Genomic DNA, 24,318 nt, shown 5'->3' with positions numbered 1-24,318 from the left:
AGAGATAAAGGAAAAACACAAAACCACAAACAACCAACTAAAAAAAACCCTTCAACCACTATTTGTTTAAATCCATCCATCTGAAATCTGTCTTCAGCAGCCCCACCTTCTACTGGTCACTGTTATCTCTTACCATATACCTGCCCACATAATGCGATGTATCAGTAAATCTTGAGAACATTTACTACAAAATGCAGCTTTCCAGTATTGAATTTCATGTTATTGTTAGCTGATATTCTTCAGGGCCTACATGCATATATACAACTTATTGCTGACAAAAATCTCTCTCTAGTGAAATAGTGTACATTACACAGATAAGATCCTCCACATTTGTAAGAAAAATCCAAAGTTTGATGAAAATAATTTTGATAAGTTTTTCTCTGTTCTGGGGATAATATTTGAGTATCACACCTATATTTTCTCTGTAGCAGTTTCACCTTTCAGTAGATTTTGTATGTTGACGCAGAAAGGTTCAGGTACAATAGTTGGTACATAACTTTTCATGCATATACAAAAAGTTCCTCAAAACTGCCTTCAAAAATCTGTTTAAAGTTTCACTCTCCTTTAATCATTACATTTTAATATTCTAACATTCTAACAAGAGTCATGAAGCACTTTGCCAAATAAAATACAATAAAAATCCTTCTGGATGAAGTTTTTAATAGCTTGCAAGACATAATTCATCTGAGAAAAAGCTACACGGTAAGAAAACGACAGACTAAAATATCACACTTTTTCCATTCACATAGGCACATTGCTTATTGTTAGCATTGTTGTATGACTCCAGCAACACACTTCCTCATAAATATCAGCCCCTCAGAGACACCCACTTAGTAAAAGAACTCTCTCAAACAAACACAGACAGACAACCAACAGTGCCAGAAGGTCAGCCGACAGATGGGACAGGTGTTAAAGCCCAGATCTGAACGTATAATCTTCCCCATACCCCTAAGATACAGAGTTCAGCCTGTGACACAGATCATGAAAATATTTAACTGTGGTAATATTAATGTGCATCCCTCTATGGATAAGAGCTGATCCTATAAAGCTGATAGTTGTATTCTCCCCATCAGAAAACCTCCAAGCTATCTCGCCAATATAGAAACTCGAAGTACTTCACTAGAATCCGCATTCATCTACGCGGTTACGGGTATGCCTGTGTACAACTCTGACAGGCAGACATGCACACCCAGCTGTACACATTTCACAATGCACAGAATTGCAGAAGGAGAATAAAAGCAGAGAAACTGTAGACAGATTGTAAACTTTCTTAAACCAACTGATATACTGGAAAAGGATGCAAGTTCTTGGGTACATTGTAAACCAATCTAAATCCAGACTGCTGTCTGTCATCCCACCTCTCCCCTCCACAGCTGTGGCTCTGCTTCTCCCCTGCACCCCCAGCAGTGTTCAGGAGCCTGCACATATTCCAACAGTCAGGAAACCCATCTAGCTCAACACCAATTCAGCACAGACTCTGAGCGAAAGGAGAAAGTCACCTCAGCCTGGGTTAGACCGGTTTAATTGCCACAGAACTACTCTATGAAAATACAGTTTAAGTAAGCGAGAAGGATCTGATCTGTATAAGGTACAGGATTTACCTTGGGGATATTGAAAGAAACCATCTCATCCTCTTCTCTCCTCACAACATGTTCTTTCTTCTTCCCTTGGGTCAGTATTTCTGACCACAGCTACATGATCAGACACTTGAACTGACTTATGGAGCCAAAACTTGACACAGCAAAGAAATTTAAAAGATTAGCCTAAACAACTTACAGGAATTGTGCACTGAGCAGAAAGTTAGCCCACTTTGAATTGGCAAGAAGAGTTTCTAAGGGGTGAAAAATAAGACAAGATTGTCACCTTCTACTGAAAAGGGACAGGCATTTACAAGCAAATATCCCCTGTGGAATACAGGGGCAGCAGCTGAAAAGGGGTAAAAAATGACAGCAAAGCCTACAGCGAGTACAAAAACAACTTTTTAGCCAAGAATAAGCATTCAGACTGTTGAATTTTGTAAGTTTATCAAACACAAGCTCTCCCAGAAGTGTTTTCTAAAACACATCACCCTACCATTAACTCTACAGACAAGATTAAAATACAAGATGCACAGACTATAACACAAGAAAACACACAGCCTATGTATTTATAAAGCCCATCTCCATAAAATCAGTGATACCCTCTAACAGACTAGAAGTACTCAGGTATCACCTCATTTATATTACAGAGAATATTTATTCCTTTAGAACATACCAGCAATTTATAAAGCTAAGCAAACAAACCCAAAACACCCCCCCACCCTATAGGACTCTAAGAACACAGATTTCACTTTTTCAATATGCTATCCGGATAACACATATGCACATCAAAAAAAGAGCCCCAACTAACAGTATTTAATTGGTTATTGGGCTTTTCTATAACCCAGGCACTACACAGAACTGTTTTAAAGTTAACAGAATACACACAGCAAAGGAAAGCATTACCTTGAAACAAACTCTTCTCACATTCTACACATTCTGAAACATAATCGGCTTTAATCACTGCTACACATAATACTATGGAAATGATGTAGGTGAAATGCAAGTCACATCTTAGAAAGAATTTTATGTAAATAGCTAGCAAAAACCAAAAGAACCTTGTTTTCTAGGAAAACATATTACTCACAGAGTAGCCATCCCAATCTGTCTTCTCAGTTCTCTCCTTCAAGAAACACTCTCAAATAAAGAAGATAATGTGAAGAATATGGTGGTGATTCGTGTTAAAAATATGGTGACTTTGTTGGTGTTTGCCATGTACATAAGTTAAAGGAGATTTATCATGGCTTTATGGTTAAAAGGGGTTTGGAGGTTTTTTTTCCTCAGTGACTGTTGTTAAGCAGGTGGAAAATTACTGGCAGGACCCCGGTCAGAAGACCCCAGCAACACCGGACTGCGCAGGTGAAAAATGATTGGAGGAACCCCTGCCAGGAACCCCAGCAACATCAGAAAGCCCGGGAAAGTTTAGGGGGCTCTGCTGATTGGAGGAATCCCTGCCAGGAGCCCCAGCAACACCAGAAAGCCCGGGAAAGTTTAAGGGGCTCTGCTGATTGGAGGAATCCCTGCCAGGAGCCCCAGCAACACCAGAAAGCCCGGGAAAGTTTAAGGGACCCTGCTGCGCATGTGAAGATGGGACTATGAAAGGGAGTGACGCAGCACTACCTGGTGCTCGTCGGTGGGGAGCAGAAAGCCCCCCCTGCCCCCTGGCGTGCCACACTTTTTTTTACTTGTTCTTATTGCAAATAAATTTATAAAAGATATTTGCAGCTCTGCCTCTGCATTTATAACAATAATATCGGAAACTAGAATTCATAAACTCGAGCAAAAGTTCAACAGTGTTTCTGCTGAACTACTGCTCTCATAGCACTTCAGAACTGTCTCTTCTCCAGACAAAAAATACTCTTTTTTCTCTATTTGAGCTCTAGTCACTATAAGAACTCACGACCTGACCATCTCGCTTCAACCATCAGTAACAGCCCTTGTTTCTCAGGCACCCCCACCCTTTTCAATAGTTTACGTGATTGAAGCAATCAAGATAAGCTTGATTACTCTTCATTTCCATTTAACATTAGAATTGCACCTGAGGAAAACCTTCCTGCTTGAAGAGCTGTTTTCTCCTGAAAGTTGTAGGTGATTTAAAGAAAGGTATCACCTCTCCACGAAAAAACTTTCATCCCATCTGTAGGCAAATACAGCTAGCCTTGCAATACCAAAGCACGCAGCAGAAACAGATTTTTTAAAAAACTGGCTAATTAGCCATCTAAACTTGGAAAAAAATAAAGGCCGGTATTTTCCTCACATCAAATAGATGGTTATCAACCTGAGAGAAAAGCACAGAAGCAGCATACAAACAACAGTTTTCCTGATTCTAGGATCACAGCAGTGCTGTGAGGATCATAAAGTGTTAAAAGCCACGATGAACTTCTGCAAATAACAAGAGCATGACCAGAGGTTTAAAAAAAACTCTCAACAAATCTGCTTGAAAACTTTTTTTCTTCTTTTTTGGCTTTACCACCACAACCTCCTAGAGAAGCATCTGATTTTCAGACTTTGAAATGTTAGCACAAGTACTGTCACGCACATTCAACAAATAAATAAAGTCACTTTTAAACTTCCATAGTATGAAGGTATTTGATTAGGTTAGATAAGACTGTCCTGCTAAAAGTACCTTTGTGTCTGAACAGCAAACGTTGGTTTTCTGAGTTTGTTGAAGCTTCAGGACAAAAGTTCAGTTTGTGTTCCTTCAAAGTATCTTGCAAGAGAAAAATCTATTTTCCTTCAACAAAGGCAATACAGACAGACAACCCAGAAAAGTACAGAAATGATGTACGTGCTAATCTCAGAGAAAGGCTCTGATATTACAAGACATCAAGACAGTTGGGAAGCAAGCTTTTTTCCAAAGATGTATTCAACTTTACAAAAGCATTATGGTTTTACCTTAAACTTTCTGCATCTGGGATGTTAGCGGGGCACTGCCATCTAAACACCACGGTGCAGAGTAGCCTCAGGGTCTTTCGGTAGCTTTAGGACCTGGCTTGTGATAGACTCTGTTGGCCCAAAATCCACATGGCAGTGAGCTGTGGTGAGTGCTCGAATCCATCTGCCGCCATTAACCGCGTGTGCGAAGGGCTCCCAGTACCAGCTGAAGTCACAGAATCGTCCAGGTTGGAAAAGACCTTGAAGATCACCCAGTCCCACCATCAGTCAAGCGACACTTGGCCGGCTCCTCAGCACTACCTGGGTGAGAACGAGCTGACGGGAGGGTGATGGGCTCTTCTCCTCGCCCTGTGCCCGGGAACGTCCCCCGGCTGGAGCAGGGACAGGGCTGCCGGTGGGGCCACCTTTGGCGGGCCCTGCCCACGGGCAGCTCGGCCCGGCCCCGCTGCAAGGGCTCCCTCAGCGCCGGGCTCCCCGCGCCGAGGGCCCGGCGGGGCAGCGGCCGCCCGAGGAGCGTTTCCCACAGCTCCCGAGCTGGCGAGCGCGGCCCGTCAGTCCCGCTGGAGGGAGGGGGGGGTGGATCCGCCGCCGCCAACAGCCCCCGCCGGCAGCTGCGGGTCCGCGCCCTGAAGGAGAGGGGCGGGGGGGGCGGCGGCGCGTCTGCCCGAGGGGCTTTTCCCGCGCAGCCCCGTGAGGGGCCGGGCAGGGCCCTGGGGGGAACCCGCCCCCCGCCGGGGAAAGCTCCTCTCCAGAACTGCCCGGCCTCTGCCAGGGGCAGGCAGGGAGCGGGCGCGGCTGGAGGCTCTGGGGCTCAGCCCCGGGGGTCGCAGCCCCTGGTTTTGGGGTGGTTCTGGGGGCGGCTCTGTGCTGGGCTCTGCGCTGGGGTGTCCCGGCACCCTCCCAGCGGCCTGGCTGGCTGCAGGCTGCCGCCGGCTGAGGCTCTACGCTGGGATGAGGGTGGGTATCCAGCTTAAATGGGGGGGAGGGGGAAATGTGGCTTTCTCTGAATGTTCCTGATCAGGTTACTGTGCGAGGGATAATTTTGTAAGGTCTCTCTCAAAACCCCCAGTTTTTTTCCTGAGAAGTGAAGATTGGCAGTTGGAAATAGATGCTGAAAGACTTCTAAAAGTGGCTGACTGCTGGGCCAGTTTTGCTGGGCTGTCTAAGCAAAGTGAAGTTCACGTCCTTTCCCCCTTCCAGCCGGTGTATCCTGACCCTGCGGCAGTAAATCGATGGGCAGTCACACAAATGTTCTTCCCCAGTACCTGCTCTGCCCGTGCGGTGACACCGATGGGCAATCTTTAGTTTGTAGGTCAGGCGGCATTTGATTCCGTGTGCTTGTTTATCACTGCCTGGAGTCGTTCAGGGGAGAGCTGGTGACTGAGTGTGAAGTGCTAGTTCGTACTTATTGTGGACCTTGAAATGTTTTTTCAGTAGCAGTCTAGCTGCTGTCTAGCAGTTCCTGTCTCCTTGGTGAATTCTGTTCCAGGTTCCTTGTTTTCATGATGCCTGGGTCAATCCCAGTGTTTCTCTATCCTGCTGCATTGAGACAGGGAATGCAAACAAATTGTAGTTAGACGGCACAAGACAGAGGGACTCGTGCAGAGGCAGGGAGGGCTACGTGCAGAGACATACCAGGTGCTGATAGTGTTGCTAGGCTACTATCTCCTGGTCCGGGCAGAAGCCTTGAAGACGTGTGGGTCAGCAGCAAGATTACCTCGGATTCCAGTGCAAACTGGCCTGGCAGTTTGGCCAGGGAACAGGGAATGACTGAGGCTGCGCAGAACGACTGGGTGAAAAGTTCACCAGCGAGGAAGAGGAGATACTTCATCTATACGACCCCCGCCCAGGAATTTACGACCACTGCCCAGGACTTGAGGAGCTCAATGCGCAGGCGCAAGGGGAGGAGACCTAATTACCATGAGAAGCAAGGGGAGGCGGTGATAGGCTATGAATATGTATAGGCGTCTTATGAATATCCAATACTTTGTACCATAAAAGCAAGGGAATAACTACAGAAAGGCGCGCATGCTTGTGGAGGAGCGATCCCCCATGCGCCCAGCGCTGAATAAACATACCTGCTTTACAACCCCAAAGTTGTAAAGTTCTTTTTTCTGCAAGTCAGCATTAACTTCTATAGTCACTTTCTTTGGGTGGAAGAGTCAGGACGATTCCACTGTAAAAATATGCAGATGGGGTCAGAGTTGGGCTTTGCTAAGGTTTGCACAGAAAATGGGTTGTATTGCCCATTCCTCTTAGTTCATTTGTATGGTTGAAGCATAATTCTTCATCGAAGCCAAAGCAGGAGATTACTTTGAAATGTTTCTTATGCCAGCAGATCTTTGACCAACAAACCAAGAATCAACAGCTTGTATCGATATTAAAACCCTTCACAGCTGTAGGGGGGGGGGGGGGGGGGGGTAGCAGGGGAGGGGCTCCTGTGAGTGACTCTTTATCAGGGAGTGTAGTGATAGGATGAGGGGTGAGAGTTTTAAACTGAAAGAGGGCAGATTTAGGTTAGATGTAAGAAAGAAATTCTTCCCTGTGAGGGTGGTGAGACACTGGCACAGGTTGCCCAGAGAAGCTGTGGCTGCCCCCTCCCTGGAAGGGTTCAAGGCCAGGTTGGACGGGGCTTTGGGCAACCTGGGCTAGTGCAAGGTGTCCGTGCCCATGGCAGGGGGTTGGAACTAGATGATCTTTAAGGTCCATTCCAGCCCAAACCATTCTATGATTCTGTGACTAACCCATCTAATATTTGAGGCTGGCTGACTGTGAAGTAGAAAAAGAGCCAGTTTGAATAATGGCATCATTAATCCCTTTAGCCTTAGGGTCTGACAAGCGTGATGAGTTGTATAGACCTTTTAATGCGTCTTCCCCCTTTTGCTACTGGTGTTTCTGTAGAGACCCTTGATCGTTAAGTACAGTGCTTCCCTCCTGTCCCGCTCCTTTCTCTCTCCTGGTTTCAGCTGGTAATGCAAAGTAGGGTTTCTTCTCCATTTTTCCCTTTCTAAAGCAAGGGTTCTGTGGCGTAAAGAAAATGTGAATGCTGCCTTTAATTTAATGTTGTCCTGCCATGTCAGCCCTGTGCTGCTTCTGATTGCAAATAAGTCTAAACACGCAGGGCAAGCAGAGGGTTGCAGGCACAAATTATGCCTTGCTATAATTGGAGTTACGGGGGCTCCAAACCCAGGTGCCTGGTGTCCTGCTCAGCCTAACTGGGCAGTGAGCTGGCTAAGCCAGGTTTGAGCACCCTCTGCATACGAAGCTTAACTTCTGCTGCTTTATATGCTGATGTACATCTCTTGGGTTTAGACCAAACAGATGTATGTACAGCTAAGCCTCTGAACTCTAAAAATTGAACACTGTGTTAAGTGCATGAGGCTCTCCTAGCAAAATTAGGTGCAGATTGGTTGATATTTTCATTCATACTCTCTTCCATAAACAAAAACAAGGCAATGCTGGATTTACTGCATCAGCTCTTTAACAGATCACTTTGTTCTATGTCCTTCCTCTACAACCAACTGCAATGCCCTTCCAGAATCAGAAGCACAGCAAATACATTTAACTAAAAGAAGCCAGCGTTAAATGGTCTTATTTAATGTTAGCAGGAAGCTGATGGGAATATCCTTAAATCAAAACTGATACGAAACCGAAATGTGTCCAAAACTTCTGCTGTGTGTAGCGTCACCCTTAGTGGATTTCAAACCTTTTCATTTCCTGGTGATCGGTTCTAACTGTCTAGAGCAATGCAAGTAAGTTGGTAGCAACTTAGATGTTTTCTTACATCCACAGATATTTTTGAAAAAGTAGTTGTGACTTCTAAGTTAGGTCAAGTTATCTAAAAATCATAAGCAGGACAATTTTTTTCTCATTTATATTAATGCTGGGTAAAAGAACAGACATTGATTTGGAAACCTGTAAACTGAAGGATGTTTTCCAGTAAGGTTGTGGGTTTTTTTCTTCTGTGAAGTCTTCAGTATTTTATTTTCTCCCACAGTAATTCTAAGCTGCAGAACCAGCCTCAAAGGCATTATGGAATTACTTCTCCGATTAGCTTGGCTCCTCCTAAGGCTATAGACTGCATCCATACTCAGAAGCTGGTTGAAGCGATGAAGCCATCTGGGGTATTGAAAGATGGGGAAGAACTGAATCACAGGTATAACAAGGCTGTCACATTTGTTAACCTCTTGGGGTTTTAGGGCAAGCTTAATATGAGTTTTCTTTACAAGCTGGTTGTTCTTGGTAAACCGAATAATTTAGTCAATGAATAGATTTCAGAACTTGGTGAGAGCAAGGTAAGGATTTTTTTCATATGTTCTTATCAAAACAGCTGAAGCCTTTTTATTTCTTTCAAAGGCCATACTACTAGGATTGATGAAGTTCAACTTTTAACTTCTTAAGTATTGAGTAGAGCTGTAGTAACTGCCATTGCAATAAGGTATAAAAGATACTTCAGTTCAAGATCTTGAAGTCTTTGGGGCACTGAATAGATGTGTGAAGTGGCTCTCTCAGTTGACTTGTAGCAGTTAACAAAGCTGAAACAACTTATTGTGGGGTGAGATAGATGGTCAGTGGCACTAATCTTGCCCCAAACAGCCTGCAGCCCCCAATCTAGTTAGAAATGATTACACTAGATTTGCCCTTTGTATAGCTCTTAGATTGTGTTAATTTATGTATGTCTGCTGTGGGGGAGACTAATAATGCGTCTTAATTTCTGTAAATTAATGAAAGGAGTGCTACATTACTCATCTCTTTTTTTTTTTTTTTTTTTTTTTTTTTTCCGAGTTGCAAGCACTCCAGAAAAACAGTAGCAGTCTATTAGACTAACAATTCGGTAGGGAGTGAGAATACATTTTTTATGGAGGCTCTTGTAGTCTTTCTAAAAAACTTGTACGCTGCCTGAACTTGCACATAGATCAATGTGTATCTTATCTTCTAAAGTAAAATCTTCTACCCACAGAGTCTTCCCCCTTCAGCAGTAGCAAACGTTGGTGGCAAAATATTTACATTTGGATCTTACTGACTCAGAGTACACAGTAAAGGTGGAACTTTCATTGTCTGGTGATAGTTCTAATGTTTGAAAGTGACTTCCAGCAATAACAGAAGAAATGGAATCTCTTTGCAGGTGCTGACAGAGATGCTGTTTCTGTTGCTCCTAGACATGTAGAAAGATCAGATACTTTTCAGTCATTCTTTGAAAAACTAAAACATCAGGAGGAAATAAAAAATCTTAAGAGTGACTGAGCTCTCTCCTTGATAATTGTGCAACTTTTACAAAAAGAATATTCATGTTAAAGACTCATATTGGTAGTGGATGTCTTACAAGCCAAAATTTAAGAAGGAATTGTTTCTGAGCACCTTCTAAAATACTGTTTCCTGCAGCATGAGAAGTCAGGCTTTTGGTTCCTTTCTGCAGTGACTGTACATCACATAAGAATCTTTGTGGTACACTTCTCCCCTGCCCGTGGTTTGAGAATGAGTCAGCTGTATCAGAAAGCAAGGTTGTCCCTAGGAGCCTTGCCTTAATCTTAGGTCTAGTAAGGGGCAGGAAGAGGAAGGGGCAGCCTGAAAGCTAAGGCAGTTGAAGGGGATGTGGAAAGGCTTCTGTCAGCGCCTTTGCCGTGGTGTCCCTCTGGATGTGCTTTAGAACCTCTAGTTCATTCTGCCCTGGTCCTGTTCCTCTCTGGCCACTCAGCCCCAGACGTTGCGGAAGGGACGCACGCTGTCAGCTTGACATCAAGTGAGTAGGGGCTGCGCTGTGAACGTACAAAACTGCTTTGTAAAATCACCCCCAGGTGCATCTATTGTGCACCTCGTGTGTGAAACTAAGCTCCTGAGAAGTGTTCCTCTTAGCCTGGTCTTCCTCGTGCAGACATTTGGACAGACTTCATGTGCACAGCGAATGAGCCTTTGCTGAAATGACTGTCACCTGAGACCAGACTCTCAGTGGGCTGCGGCACCGTTCTGACAAGGGGTCTGCAGCACTGAAAACTGTCCCATAAGGTATCTGACAGCCCCTCGGGCATGGTAGAAAATCAAAATAAGGAAGACTAGTGCCCGCTGTCAGATGTGGACAGAACTTTTTCGATTTCTCTGGATGTTAACCAGTGGTAAGATAGCTACAGAAATCTCTTACTTTTCTTCCTCACGGCCAAGGGAAGTGCCTTACCAGCACTGATGGCTCGTTGTGCACCGCTGGTTCATTACAGCACAGGATCAGCCTCTGAATCTCTTGGCTAAGGAACTCTTTAAAGCCAGTGTTAGCACCGTATTAGTGCCATACTGCTTGCAGCTTACTAACAATTTGTTTTGGTTCAGAAGCAACTCAGTGTTTATACTAAGTAGTTTAGCAGTGTAAAATCTGTAGTTTATCACAGTTTAGGAAGAACATGAAAGTAGCAAAAAACATTTTCTTACACAGTTATCTGTTCCTTTACAGCCAGTTGAAGATGCGTACGTACCAGTTGACAAGTTTGATGGCGTTGAGGTAAGCGTTTTACATTTTTTCTTTTAAGTGAGAAATATTTTTTTCTTCCTTTGGAATAGGATAACTTCTCCAGGGACCTGTGACCATGCTATTTCACAAGGTTATTTGTACCTTATAGTGTATTTAGGAAGCTGTAATTAAACGGCCTGACCACAGCCTATCCCAGGAGAAGACGCTGCAGTAAAATGGGAGCTTACAGGAAAATAAGCCCCCAGGCAGCCTGGCAGGCATGGGAACGTCAGGGACACCCCTTTCTAAACCTGTGCTGTGGAGCAGGGTAGCCTGCTGGAACAGCACTTATCTCACAAGGACTGTGCAGAGGGGCAGTAAAGGCAGTGCCCTTGCTGACTCCTCCCAGCTCTGACCAGCTGGCTTTCTACAGAGGGATGGGTATGGGGTAGTTCACGGTGTGAATCATGTCAGCAGACTAAATGCCTTGTTGCAAACCAAAAATTAAGTGGGCATGAGACAAGCAATCTGGAAAATGGCAAGTAAAAGTACTCATGTGACTCCTGCCTGGGTTTGTCAGCTGCAGGAATCCTTGTATCTGAACACATCTTGTACAGTGACTGCAGACCTGCGTGCTGTAGTACCTAAGCAAGTCACTGCTTGGTACCGCTCTCATGAAGTCACTTGTTCCGTGACCGTCTTGTGGCCTTTGTCTGGTGCAGACATTCACAGAATAACTTTCTGCCCTCAGCCGAAGTCATCGTCTGTCTGGGGGGGGGGGGGCGAGGTCGTCGCCTGTCTTGCGGGGGGGGGGGGGGGGCGATGTGGTTGCCTCTCTTGGGGGGGGGGCGATGTCGTCGCCTGTGTTGGGGGGGGGGGTGTGCCGATGTTGTTTGTCTTTTGCGGGGGGGGGGAGAGGTCATCGCCTGTCTTGGGGGGGGTGGGCGAGGTCGTCACCTGTCTTGGGGGGGGGTGTCCGAGGTCGTCACCTGTCTTGGGGGGGGGGGGGGCGAGGTCGTCGCTTGTCTTGGGGGTGGGGGGGGGGGCGAGGTCGTCGTGTATCCTGGAGTGTGGGGGGGGCTGAAATCGTCGCCTGTCTTGGGGGGGTGGGGGCGAATTCGTCGCCTGTCTTGGGGGGGGGCGGCGCGAGGTCGTCGCCTGTCTTGGGGTGGGGGGGCGATGTCATCGTCTGTCTAGGGGGGGGCGGGGGGCGCCGATGTCGTCGTCTATCCTGGGGTGGGGGTGGGGGGTTGAAATCGTCGCCTGTCTTGGGTGGGGGGGGGGCGAGCTCCTCGCCTGTCTTGGAGGGGGGTCGATGTCGTCGTCTGTCTTGGTGGGGGGCGCCGATGTCGTCGTCTGTCTGGGGTTGGGGGGGGGGGCGATGTCGTCGCCTGTCTTGGGGGGGGGGGGCAAGGTCGCCTGTCTTCGGCGGGAGGGAGGGCGATGTCGCCTGTCTTGGGGGGCGGGCGATGTCGTAGTCTCTCTTTGGGGAGGGGCAAGGTCGTCGCCTGTCTTAGGGGGGGGCGAGGTCATCGCCTTTCGGGGGTGGGCGGGGGGAGTGCGACGTCGTCGCCTGTCTTGGGGGGGGTGTCGAGGTCGTCGTCTGTTGTGGGGGGGCGGATCGAAGTCATCGCCTGTCTTGGGGTGGGGGGGATGTCGTCGCCTGTCTTGGGGGGCGGGGGCGAGGTCATCGTCTATCCTGGGGTGGGGGGTTGAAATCGTCGCCTGTCTTGGGGGGGGTGGGGGCCGAATTCCTCGCCTGTCTTGGGGGGGCGTGGGTGCCGATGTCGCCTGTCTTGGAGGGTGGGGGGCGATGTCGTCACCTGTCTTGGGTGGGGGGGGGGGCAAGGTCGCCTGTCGTGGGGGGGGGTGGGGGGTGAGGTTGTCGCCTTTCTTGGGGGGGGAGGGGGGGCGAGATCATCGCTTGTCTTGGGGGGGGGCGAGGTCGTCGTCTGTCTTGGGGGGGGGGCGAGGTCATCGTCTGTCTTGGGGGGGTCGAGGTCGTCGTCTGTCATGGGGGGGGTGTCGAGGTCATCGTCTGTCTTGGGGGGGGGGTCGAGGTCGTCGTCTGTCTTTGGGGGGGGGTCGAGGTCGTCACCTGTCTTGGGGGGCGGGGGCGAGGTCGTCGTCTATCCTTGGGGTGAGGGGGCTGAAATCGTTGCCTATCCTGGGGGGGGGGCTGAAATTGTCACCTGTCTTGGGGTGGGGGGGGTGAAGTCGTCGCCTGTGTTGGGGGTGGGGGGCGAGGTCGTCGTCTATCCTGAGGGGGGGGTGGGGGCTGAAGTCAACGTCTGTCTTGGGGGGGCGGGGGGGCGAAGTCCTCGACTGTCTTGGAGCGGGGGGGGCGACGTCGCCTGTCTTGGAGGGGGGGTGGTGCCGAGGTCGTCGCTTGTCTTGGGGGGGGGGGGGCGAGGTCGTCGCCTGTCTTGGGGTGGGGGGGGCGAAGTCGTCGCCTGTCTTGGGGGGGGGGGCGATATCGTCGCCTGTCTTGGGTGGGGGGGGGGTCGAGGTCGTCGCCTGTCTTGTGGGGGGGTGAGGTCATCGTCTGTCTGGGGGGGGGGGGCGAGCTCCTCGCCTGTCTTGGGGAGGGGGTCGATGTCGTCGTCTGTCTTGGTGTGGGGGGGGCGAAGTCGTCGCCTGTCTTGGGGGGGGTGGGGGGGCGAGGTCGTCGCCTGTCTGGGGTTGGGGCGGGGGCGATGTCGTCGCCTGTCTTGGGGGGGGGGGGGGCAAGGTCGCCTGTCTTCGGCGGGGGGGGAGGACGATGTCGCCTGTCTTGGGGGGCGGGCGATGTCGTATTCTGTCTTTGGGGAGGGGCAAGGTCGTCGCCTGTCTTGGGGGGGGGGCGAGGTCATCGCCTTTCGGGGGTGGGCGGGGGGAGTGCGACGTCGTCGCCTGTCTTGGGGGGGGTGTCGAGGTCGTCGTCTGTTGTGGGGGGGCGGATCGAAGTCATCGCCTGTCTTGGGGTGGGGCGGATGTCGTCGCCTGTCTTGGGGGGCGGGGGCGAGGTCATCGTCTATCCTGGGGTGGGGGGTTGAAATCGTCGCCTGTCTTGGGGGGGGTGGGGGCCGAATTCCTCGCCTGTCTTGGGGGGGCGTGGGTGCCGATGTCGCCTGTCTTGGAGGGTGGGGGGCGATGTCGTCGCCTGTCTTGGTGGGGGGGGGGGGCAAGGTCGCCTGTCGTGGGGGGGGGTGGGGGGCGAGGTTGTCGCCTTTCTTGGGGGGGGAGGGGGGGCGAGATCATCGCTTGTCTTGGGGCGGGGGCGAGGTCGTCGTCTGTCTTGGGGGGGGTCGAGGTCGTCGTCTGTCATGGGGGGGGTGTCGAGGTCATCGTCTGTCTTGGGGGGGGGTCGAGGTCGTCGTCTGTCTTTGGGGGGGGGGTCGAGGTCGTCACCTGTCTTGGGGGGCGGGGGCGAGGTCGTCGTCTATCCTTGGGGTGAGGGGGCTGAAATCGTTGCCTATCCTGGGGGGGGGGCTGAAATTGTCACCTGTCTTGGGGTGGGGGGGGTGAAGTCGTCGCCTGTGTTGGGGGTGGGGGGCGAGGTCGTCGTCTATCCTGAGGGGGGGGTGGGGGCTGAAGTCAACGCCTGTCTTGGGGGGGGTGGGGGGGCGAAGTCCTCGACTGTCTTGGAGCGGGGGGGGGCGACGTCGCCTGTCTTGGAGGGGGGGTGGTGCCGAGGTCGTCGCTTGTCTTGGGGTGGGGGGGCGAAGTCGTCGCCTGTCTTGGGGTGGGGGGGGGGTCGAGGTCGTCGCCTGTCTTGTGGGGGGGCGAGGTCATCGTCTGTCTGGGGGGGGGGGCGAGCTCCTCGCCTGTCTTGGGGAGGGGGTCGATGTCATCGTCTGTCTTGGTGTGGGGGGGGCGAAGTCGTCGCCTGTCTTGGGGGGGGGGGCGATATCGTCGCCTGTCTTGGGTGGGGGGGGGGTCGAGGTCGTCGCCTGTCTTGTGGGGGGGCGAGGTCATCGTCTGTCTGGGGGGGGGGGGCGAGCTCCTCGCCTGTCTTGGGGAGGGGGTCGATGTCGTCGTCTGTCTTGGTGTGGGGGGGGTGAAGTTGTCGCCTGTCTTGGGGGGGGGGGGCGATATCGTCACCTGTCTTGGGGGGGGTGGGGGGGGCGAGGTCGTCGCCTGTCTGGGGTTGGGGCGGGGGCGATGTCGTTGCCTGTCTTGGGGAGGGGGGGCAAGGTCGCCTGTCTTCGGCGGGGGGGGAGGGCGATGTCGCCTGTCTTGGGGGGTGGGCGATGTCGTATTCTGTCTTTGGGGAGGGGCAAGGTCGTCGCCTGTCTTGGGGGGGGGGCGAGGTCATCGCCTTTCGGGGGTGGGCGGGGGGAGCGCGACGTCTTCGCCTGTCTTGGGGGGGGGCGTCGAGGTCGTCGTCTGTCGTGGGGGGGCGGATCAAAGTCATCGCCTGTCTTGGGGGGCGGGGGCGAGGTCATCGTCTATCCTGGGGTGGGGGGTGGGGGGCTGAAATCGTCGCCTATCCTGCGGGGGGGGCCTGAAATCGTCGCCTGTCTTGGGGTGGGGGGGGGCGAAGTCGTCGCCTGTCTTGGGGGGGGCGGGGCGATGTCGTCGCCTGTGTTGGGGGGGTGGGGCGATGTCGTCGTCTGTCTTGTGGGGGGGGGCAAGTTCGTCGCTTGTCTTTGGGGGGGGGCGAGGTCGTCGCCTGTCTTGGGGAGGGGGGGCGATGTCGTCGTCTGTCTGGAGTGGGGGGGGGCGATGTCGTTGCATGTCTTGGGGGGGGGAGGGGCGAGGTCGTCTTCTGTCTTGGGGGGGGACGAGGTCGTCGTCTGTCGTGGGGGGGGGGGTCGAGGTCGTCACCTGTCTTGGGGGGCAGGGGCGAGGTCATCGTCTATCCTTGGGGGGGGGTGGCTGAAATCGTCGCCTATCCTGCGGGGGGGGCTGAAATTGTCGCCTGTCTTGGGGTGGGGGGGGTGAAGTCGTCGCCTGTGTTGGGGGGGGGGGCGAGGTCGTCGTCTATCCTGGGGGGGGGGTGGGGGCTGAAGTCGTCGCCTGTCTTGGGGGGGGTGGGTGCCGATGTCGCCTGTCTTGGAGGGTGGGGGGCGATGTCGTCGCCTGTCTTGGGGGAGGGGGGGGCAAGGTCGCCTGTCGTGGGGGGGGTGGGCGGCGAGATCGTCGCCTGTCTTGGGTGGGGGGTGGGGTCCGAGGTCGTCGCCTGTCTTGGGGAGGGGGGTGGGGGGCGAGATCGTCGCTTGTCTTGGGGAGGGGTGGTCGAGGTCGTCGCCTGTCTTGGGGGGGGCGATGTCGTCGTCTGTCTTGGGGGGGGGGGGCGAGGTCATCGTCTGTCTTGGGGGGGGTCGAGGTCTTCGTCTGTCTTGGGGGGGGCGCCGATGTCGTTTGTCTTTTGGGGGGGCGGGGGGCGATGTCGTCACCTGTCTTGGGGGGGGGAAGGCGATGTCGTCGCTTGTCTTTGCGGGGGGGCAAAGTCACCTCTCTTCCGAGGTGGTCAAGGTCGCCTGTCTTCGGGGGGGGGTGGGCGAGGTCGTCGCATTTCGTGGGGTGGGGGGGGTGATGTCCTCTGTCTTGATGAGTGGGGGGGGGGCGCGGTGTCGCCTCTCTTGGGGGGGGGGGGGGGCGCGAGGTCGTTGCCTGTCTTTGGGTGGGGCAATGTCGTCGCTTGTGTTGGGGGGGGCGATGTCGCCTCTATTGGGGGGGGGGGGGGCGGTGTCATCGCCTGGTTTTGGGGGCGGGGGGGTGAGGTTGTCGCCTCTCTTTGGGGGGGGGGGGGGGCCGAAGTCGTCGCCTGTCGGGGGTGGGGCGTGGGCCCATGTCATCGTCTGTGTTGTGGCGGTGCTGTCGTTGTCATCTCTCTTGGGGGGGTGATGTCGGGAAGTAGTTGGCTACATGCAATAGCGATATCATTATCCTAAACGATGTGCTTTAGTTTCCTGTGAAAAACAAAAATGCTACTGGGTTCGCTTCTTTTCTAGCAAGACCACGCACGCGACCTAACTTCTAACAAAACCATGTTCTAGATAGGAGTAAAGAACAAAGCAGAATTAGATCCTATAAGATTTCCTTCTCAGAAATACCACAGGCTGCAATATAAATTATTTACCGCACATTGCCAACAATTCAGAGTGACCTTGACATTCTGACTAACTCCCGTAAGAGTCCCAAAGGACAGAATAGACAAAAAACCACGGAATTGCATGACATGTATCAGAAACTGTATGAACCAGCCTAACTAACACCTAAGTTGCTAGAACAAAAATAAATTGCAAAACATGACAAACACCCCCACAGGAGATTTATCGATAACATATGAAGGTGATCCTCTTCTCTGAAAAACTCCGGAAGAGATCTAAGCTGACGACACACGTCTTTGGGATACCAGATACCAAATAAAGACATGTGATAAGATGGAAAACAAATAGATGGCTCTGGAGCACAAAGATGGTTTCAGAAAAGGTTCTGGCAAAACGAGAGGCATTGTCACGGGGATTAGAGAGACCAAAGAAGTCTCGGGGATGCAACGAATTCAAAAGGGAATCGAACAAAGTAGAGATGTCCTCAGGGGGCTGGGGAACTGAATGGAGGTGCACCGAATGGATGGGAGGACAGAAAGACCGACTGGGGTAACAGATGCGGATGCAGGAAGGGTTCCAAATGGAAAAAAGGAGCTCAAAGAGCCCTCACGAGAGCTTGGCAATGGGAGCGGAGGAGTCCTGAGCGGGCCTTGGAGACCAAAGAAACCTTGGAGATAACAAAGGGGAACTGCAAAGGGGATTTCAACAAAGTACAGATGTCATCAGGGGATGAATGAAGGCATGCTCAACGGTTAAAAGTGTGACTCAAATTCTTCCTTGTATTCATGATACAAGTCTGGGACTTCACAATGAAAACACCAAAGTCAAACAAACAAACAAAAAAAAAAAATCATACCTTCAGCATGAAAGAGATTGCTATTACCATCTAAAGCTAGGATTTAGCCAGTGTAAGCACAACACCCAGTGTTTCCAGTGCCAAGCTCTACACTGCGTGTCAGCTGTCAGAGAGGCAAGGGGGGCTGGAGCTCGATGCGCCAACTGTCAAATCAAATAGACGAAAACACCAACTTTTCAGTTTATTTTTTAAATAAATTTCACTCATGGATGACTAGCAAGAAATGCATGTTCATACATTAACTATAAGCTATTGAACAATCCTCTCTGTTTTCTAAGTAATTTGAGTCAAACTAATGCCTTATTATGAAAGACAAGACCTACTAGATCTTTCCTCGAGATAATTTTTTGGTTGTAAGTTAGGGCATCAGTTCTGAAACACTCCTTCCTATTATGGGAGGATTTTATAGTTACCACTGCAATTAAAAAAAAAACAACAAAACCCTTTTCCCCCATAAAGTTTGTGGCTATATGGCATTCTCCTAGGAGACTTTCATAGGTCTTCGTGTTCCACAAAAGTTCTTGTCAAAGCTAAAAATTTTGATGGTGGTAGGTCAAGGCAAGGTTTCCACGATGAAATTTTCAGTGAACTTTGCCTAATGATCACTGATTTATTCCATCTTAAGAAAGAATAACTGGGGTTTTTTCCCCTTAAACATAAATGGATTCAAGGACATGTTACATCAATTTCCTTCCTTTTACAGCCAGGCAATCTCAATAAAGCTGAACTGTGAATCGTACAGTATCTGTGGTCTAAATTCAACTTAGAAATGGTTTCACCACTTCTTTTTGAAACATAGTACACATTTATCTTGGACCAGTTTGTTAATGTGTAGAAATTAATATTTTGGTTTTAACAACCAAGTCAAATATGACACTAAATCAAAATTTTTGAAAAGTACGAAGGAGGAGTTACCTGTTCACCAATTCTAACTTTACAATGAACACTGAAAATGCAGTCAGTGTGGCTGTTGCTTAACAATCACAAATTTTACAGGTGAGTCTGAAAACTAGCAGGCTCTGCTGCAAACGTTTGGTTCTCTGAGATGCTGATCTATAAAAGACCTCTAACAAACTACCGCAGCCTTAACAGACACTTAGTTTACAGTTTAACACCTGTAACAATAAAATAATTAAAACAGGACTTTCAACAACATAGGTAATGGCACATAACTTGGAATTATAAAGTGACTTTAACCCCCTACGATGACATCTTAAAAAGTATTTGGATACAGAACTTCCAAGCTCACCTTAAGAGGTCAACACATTAACTCTTAGAGAAGTCATTCGCCGTTGACAAACCTTGTACTACTCACCCTTAAGACTCACTGCAGTATCAGTTACATTAACTATGAAAAACACATCTCCTTGTCTTTCCAATGAACTGTTCCATTTGAAGTTTTTGACAGCCAAGATACACGGGAAGTGAAAAGAAAGTGAAAGTCAGTCAGCATTGTTCAACATCATTTTAATCTCCACCAAGGGAAAATAATATAAACATGTTAACACAAACAGAAAATGTTTTGGAAAAGACCATATGGTACTATGACAGGGTTTTAGTTTATAGAAATGTAATTTATAATTTTATAAAAAATATATGAAAGAATAACATCTTTCAGTAACATCAGACAGTATAGAAAAAATAAATCTCAACATTAGTTGTACTCTGATGGTCCTTCTAGTAAGAAATTTAAAAGTGCTTTTCAATAACAGCGTTACAACTCAAGATTCGTGCAATATGTCAAATCTGTTTTAAAGCAGATATTTATAGCAATTATGCAAGTTCTTACAATCAACAAAGCCCAATCTAAAAATTAACACTAAGTGAGGTAAGTATTCTAATTAGAATTAAACATTCCTTAAACAGCTTACACACCAATTCTACTGCAAGGAAAATAGTGGTGCTCCTTCATAGAAAGGCTCAAACCTAAATATGACGTGAAACTTACACTACAAACCAGTGAATACTTGGAATTTAAAAAAGCTCTTGAAAAATATACAGTTTAGTATGTTTACAACCCAATGCTACAAACAGTACCTAATGCAAAATATACCAGCTTAAATAAACCCAAACTTTACAGTTAGTGTACTGAATTTGCTTTTGAATACACTATTTTGTTCCGAAGTCCTCCTAGAAGCTCCCATATAAAGTTAGCACATTAACTTAATGTAGAAATTTCACTGTATTTTTATCTGTAAATATGAACAATTTGGTTACAAACTATGACTGCAACTATGAGTACCGTTACTCTTCAGGCAAGTGAAAAACACAGCACTAGTTGGGGGGAAAAAAAAAAAAAAATCAAGATTTACTCTTCCCTGTTTTATACATGACAAGCTGGCAATAATAAAAGATACCCTATAGTTCTACAGGTTTTCTGCAGGAATTTGCAGAACTCTAAAACCAGTTTTCATTTTATTGTAGTTTCTTTACTCTGTGATTTACAAGTAACTATTGCCTTTTATATGCAGGAGGCAAAAACTAGACTGCTAATGCTGAGCCCTTATGGCTCATTTGCATATGGAGCCAAAGGCAGTTCATATTTTATTTCTCAAGGTGTTTATAAGCAGGATTTAAGTCACTATCAACAACAGGAATAAAGTATAAATTAATGAACTTTCATTCTAATAGGCTATGGCTTAAAAGGCTACCAACTGAACTGTTTTTTATAGTATTGCACTGAACTTTAGTATTGAACTGACAGTTGAAGCCCGCACAGAACCCATTTTATAACAATATTGCAATAAAAAAAGCAATCAATAAAATGCAGTATCTAAAAAAAATGCCAGTAGTTTAGTCCTTTCTCCCACCACAGTCTGAACTGCATCATCTGAAATAGGTCTGGGACAGTCTTTGGATACCAGCTACAAGTTCTTTCAACATAACAGACAACCCATAACAATAAGAGAAGCAATCAGAGTTTTCTACAGTAATATTATAAACTGAAAGACAGTACCCCTGAGTGTATGTCTCAAATACCTTAGAAGGACTTGTTGCCTTTGCTCAAGATAGCTTCAGAAATTAGACACAATTATTCTGTGACTGCATATTATCTCTACTCTGTTATTTTACTGGCACGTTGAGTCCTTTTTAAATATGTTATATTAACCCTGATAATGATGTGGAGACTTCCTGCTCCTAAACCAGGAAGCTGCTTCCTAAAATGCAGTAAGTTGTCATTGCAGTGACAAGTTGCTTAAGGCTTTAGTAGAGTCTCTAATCATCTGTTCTACCTTGGGATTTCCAGCTCCACTGGTTGCCAGCTCCTTGTCAATAAGCCCCAGGTCAGGCAAGTCGGGGATGGAATCGGCAACAATCCGCACTGTCCTCTTCTGGTCACCTCCAGGTGTTCCCATCAGGATTGGGATTCTGCGGCTTCTGGCAGCCTCGAACACAACTTCACCTCTCTTCACAATTCCCTGTGAATTTACAACAGTTAAAAAAAAAGTAGTGATACAAATACAGTATTTTAGTTCTAGCCTGTAGTTTACAAATATGTACTGAACGCTTGATAACGGATTAAGCCCTACATTTTACAAGGCAAATAAAAAAATCATTTAGAAGTCCTGTTAGCAGATTTACATGCACAATCATTAAAAAAAAAGGGAAAATCAGCAAATCAAAAATCCCTGAATTGGTTTTAGAGGACACAACAGATGTATAAATTTAGTATAAATTCCTAGAAGAATTCTTGCTTAAAAGCCATAAAGTCTGACTACAAAGTTTAGAATTACTCACCCTATTTTACAGGTGAGGAATTGAGACTAAGAAAGATCGTCTGAATTCAAAGTGCTTTAGTTTGTGCTCAACTTGCATAGCACCCTCTGACAAGTTTAGCAATTTGATCCAAGATTTCACAAACCTACAGAAGAACCAAAAATTCAAATCAGAGTTTACATGTTCACAATCGCTAGCTGAATTCTAAGCTTTCAGTTTCTTTAATAAAAAGGCTAATACTGAAAGAATCTATGGCTGAAGGGGGAGTTGCAGAATATAAGTATGGTAAATCCATAAAAAGGAAAATAAATTCTAAATAACCTCTTACTAATAGAGAAAGGTATGGAATTGAAAAGTAACAAAGGTTGCTGACCAAGAGATACTGTACTGTCATTGAACCCATACAACAGAAGACTTTGAGCCTCTTGGATTTCAAGTACATGTGGGGAAAATAATTCAGAAATAAGTGAAAACAGAATTCAAATCTACTTCTGTGGAAAAAGTAGAAGCAGAGAGTCCCAGAGATACATAGGAGGCATAAATAATCCATTACAGCTCCTCAAAAACAAAAGACTAACAACATAATAGACAACTGTTTACAACGGACAGCTCAAAATTTAAATAACATCAAAAGCGGGACAAAGGGAAAGGGATTAAAATACAATCAAAAACAAAAAAATTAAGGAAGCAGAGCAAAAGCGTTACAACAAAATGAATATGCGCTACTCTGACTGGTTAGAGGAGGACTGTTAATACATCAAGAAATATTACCCTGCCATTAAAAAAAATTAGACCACAAACAAATGGTAGAAGGAAAGAATAAAATTCAAATGTAGCTGAAAAAATATTTTGTAAAACCATACAACAGTAATGGGTTTTGTATAGTTTGACACAGCCCTGTAAAAGAACAATGGGAATAAGGAATAATAACTGAAAAATAAGAGAAAGGGAACTGAAGAATTATCTTAGGAACAGATCCTTAAAGGAAGTAACAGCACTACAGAATGAGCCGTGTGTCCCTTGGGAACCATGGCGGGAGGCAGCAGACATGGTACCACACAAGGACTGGAAGCAGTCACCGTTCACAGGAGCCTGACCGCCTCATCCCTGCTCCAGCATCTTTAGTGGCTGAGCCTGGACGAGCTGAGGGGAAAACATGCGGGCTTATTCCAGCATCTGCCTGTTACCAAGAAAGAAAATACATCAAGTGACAATGACAGCCCGACACCATTCCCACTTACAAACAAAGGGAGACTTACCTGCTACACCTCAAGTTTTCTGGCTATAGCCTCAAGCACCAAGAAACTATCACTCATAGCACTCTGAGGAGGCATAATTTTGAGTAGAATTAACCCTGTGGCGTCCATCTTGCCATTTTATTCCCAAGAACTGAATCTCCTGTGCTGGTCCCTTGATCTTGCTTTTCTTTATGGCAAACCCAGCTCTCAGAAGAATCTCAATTACTTTTCGTCCTTTCTTGAACACTTCTTCTGCCTTGTTGCCCCACACAATGATGTCATCGATGTACTGTAGATGTTCAGGGGCATCACCCTTTTCCAGTGCAGTTTGAATTAGTCCATGACAAATAGTGGGGCTGTGCTTCCACCCCTGGGGCAGTCGATTCCAGGTATATTGGACACCCCTCCACGTGAAAGCAAACTGTGGCCTGCACTCTTCTGCCAAAGGAATTGAAAAGAATGCATTGGCGATGTCGATTGTGGTGTACCACTTGGCTGCCTTTGACTCCAGTTCATATTGGAGCTCTAACATATCTGGTACAGCAGCACTCAGTGGTGGCGTCACTTCGTTCAGGCCACGATAGTCTGCTGTCAACCTCCACCCTCCGTCAGACTTTCGCACTGGCCATATTGGGCTATTAAAAGGCGAATGTGTCTTACTGATGACACCTTGGGTCTCCAGTTGACGGATCAGTTCTTGGATGGGAGCCAGAGAGTCTCGGTTCGTGCGATACTGCCGTCGGTGCATGGTCCTCGTAGCAATTGGCACCTGTTGTTCTTCAACTCGCAACAGTCCTACAACAAAAGGATCTTCCGAGAGGCCAGGCAGATTAGACAACTGTTTGACTTTCTCTGTGTTCACACTGGCCACACCAAAAGCCCATCGGTATCCTTTTGGGTCTTTGAAATACCCCCTCTTGAGGTAGTCAATGCCCAAGATACAAGGGGCTTCTGGGCCAGTTACAATGGGACGTTTTTCCCACTCATCCCCGGTCAAGCTAACCTCGGCTTCCAGTACTGACAGTTCTTGATATCCACCTGTCACTCCTGAGATCCAGATAGGTTCTGCCCCTCTATAACCTGATGGCATTAATGTACACTGTGCCCTGGTGTCGATTAAAGCCACATTTGATGTGCCAGGCCATCGAATCCACACTGTCCAATACACCCGATCATCCCTTTCCTCCTCCTGGCTGGAGGCAGGGGCCCTCTATTCCTGTTCTTGGTCAGAGTATTCACTGTCTGACCCTTGCTGTGCCAGGCCGGAGACTCCTTCATCAGGGCCAAGGGAGGTGATCTCAGTCTTCCTGTATCTGGGAGATCGCTGATTACTTTCTTGCGGTTTCACACCAGCTACATTAACAACCTTCTTGGATGTCTTCTTGGCAGGGGTCTTTCCTCGCAATTCATGTACACGAGCTTCCAACTTGAAGGTGAGTTGACCATCCCACTTCCTCATGTCCTCCCCCTGGTCACGCAGGAAGAACCAAAGTTCGCCACGTGTCATGCGCCTAGGTTTCCCTTTCCCTCTGACTGGGGTGGAAGAGAACTGATTTCTTGG

The 24,318-nt window shown here is 48.2% G+C and overlaps 1 long non-coding RNA gene across 1 annotated transcript; it reads right to left on the bottom strand.

The window, feature by feature from the left end:
* Nucleotides 1-17,110: 17,110 nt before the first annotated feature.
* On the bottom strand, nt 17,111-21,454 carry LOC141938550 (uncharacterized). Its single transcript, XR_012627325.1, has 3 exons — nt 21,036-21,454; nt 19,118-19,185; nt 17,111-17,945 (listed from the first exon to the last, which is right to left on the bottom strand). It is a non-coding gene; the product is annotated as an uncharacterized LOC141938550 (long non-coding RNA).
* Nucleotides 21,455-24,318: the final 2,864 nt, after the last annotated feature.

This window comes from Strix uralensis, unplaced genomic scaffold, assembly GCF_047716275.1.
Source record: "Strix uralensis isolate ZFMK-TIS-50842 unplaced genomic scaffold, bStrUra1 scaffold_132, whole genome shotgun sequence".
Lineage (NCBI taxonomy): Eukaryota > Metazoa > Chordata > Aves > Strigiformes > Strigidae > Strix > Strix uralensis.
Note: the sequence above shows the minus strand (reverse complement) of the source record. Positions and strands in the feature narration are given on the sequence as shown.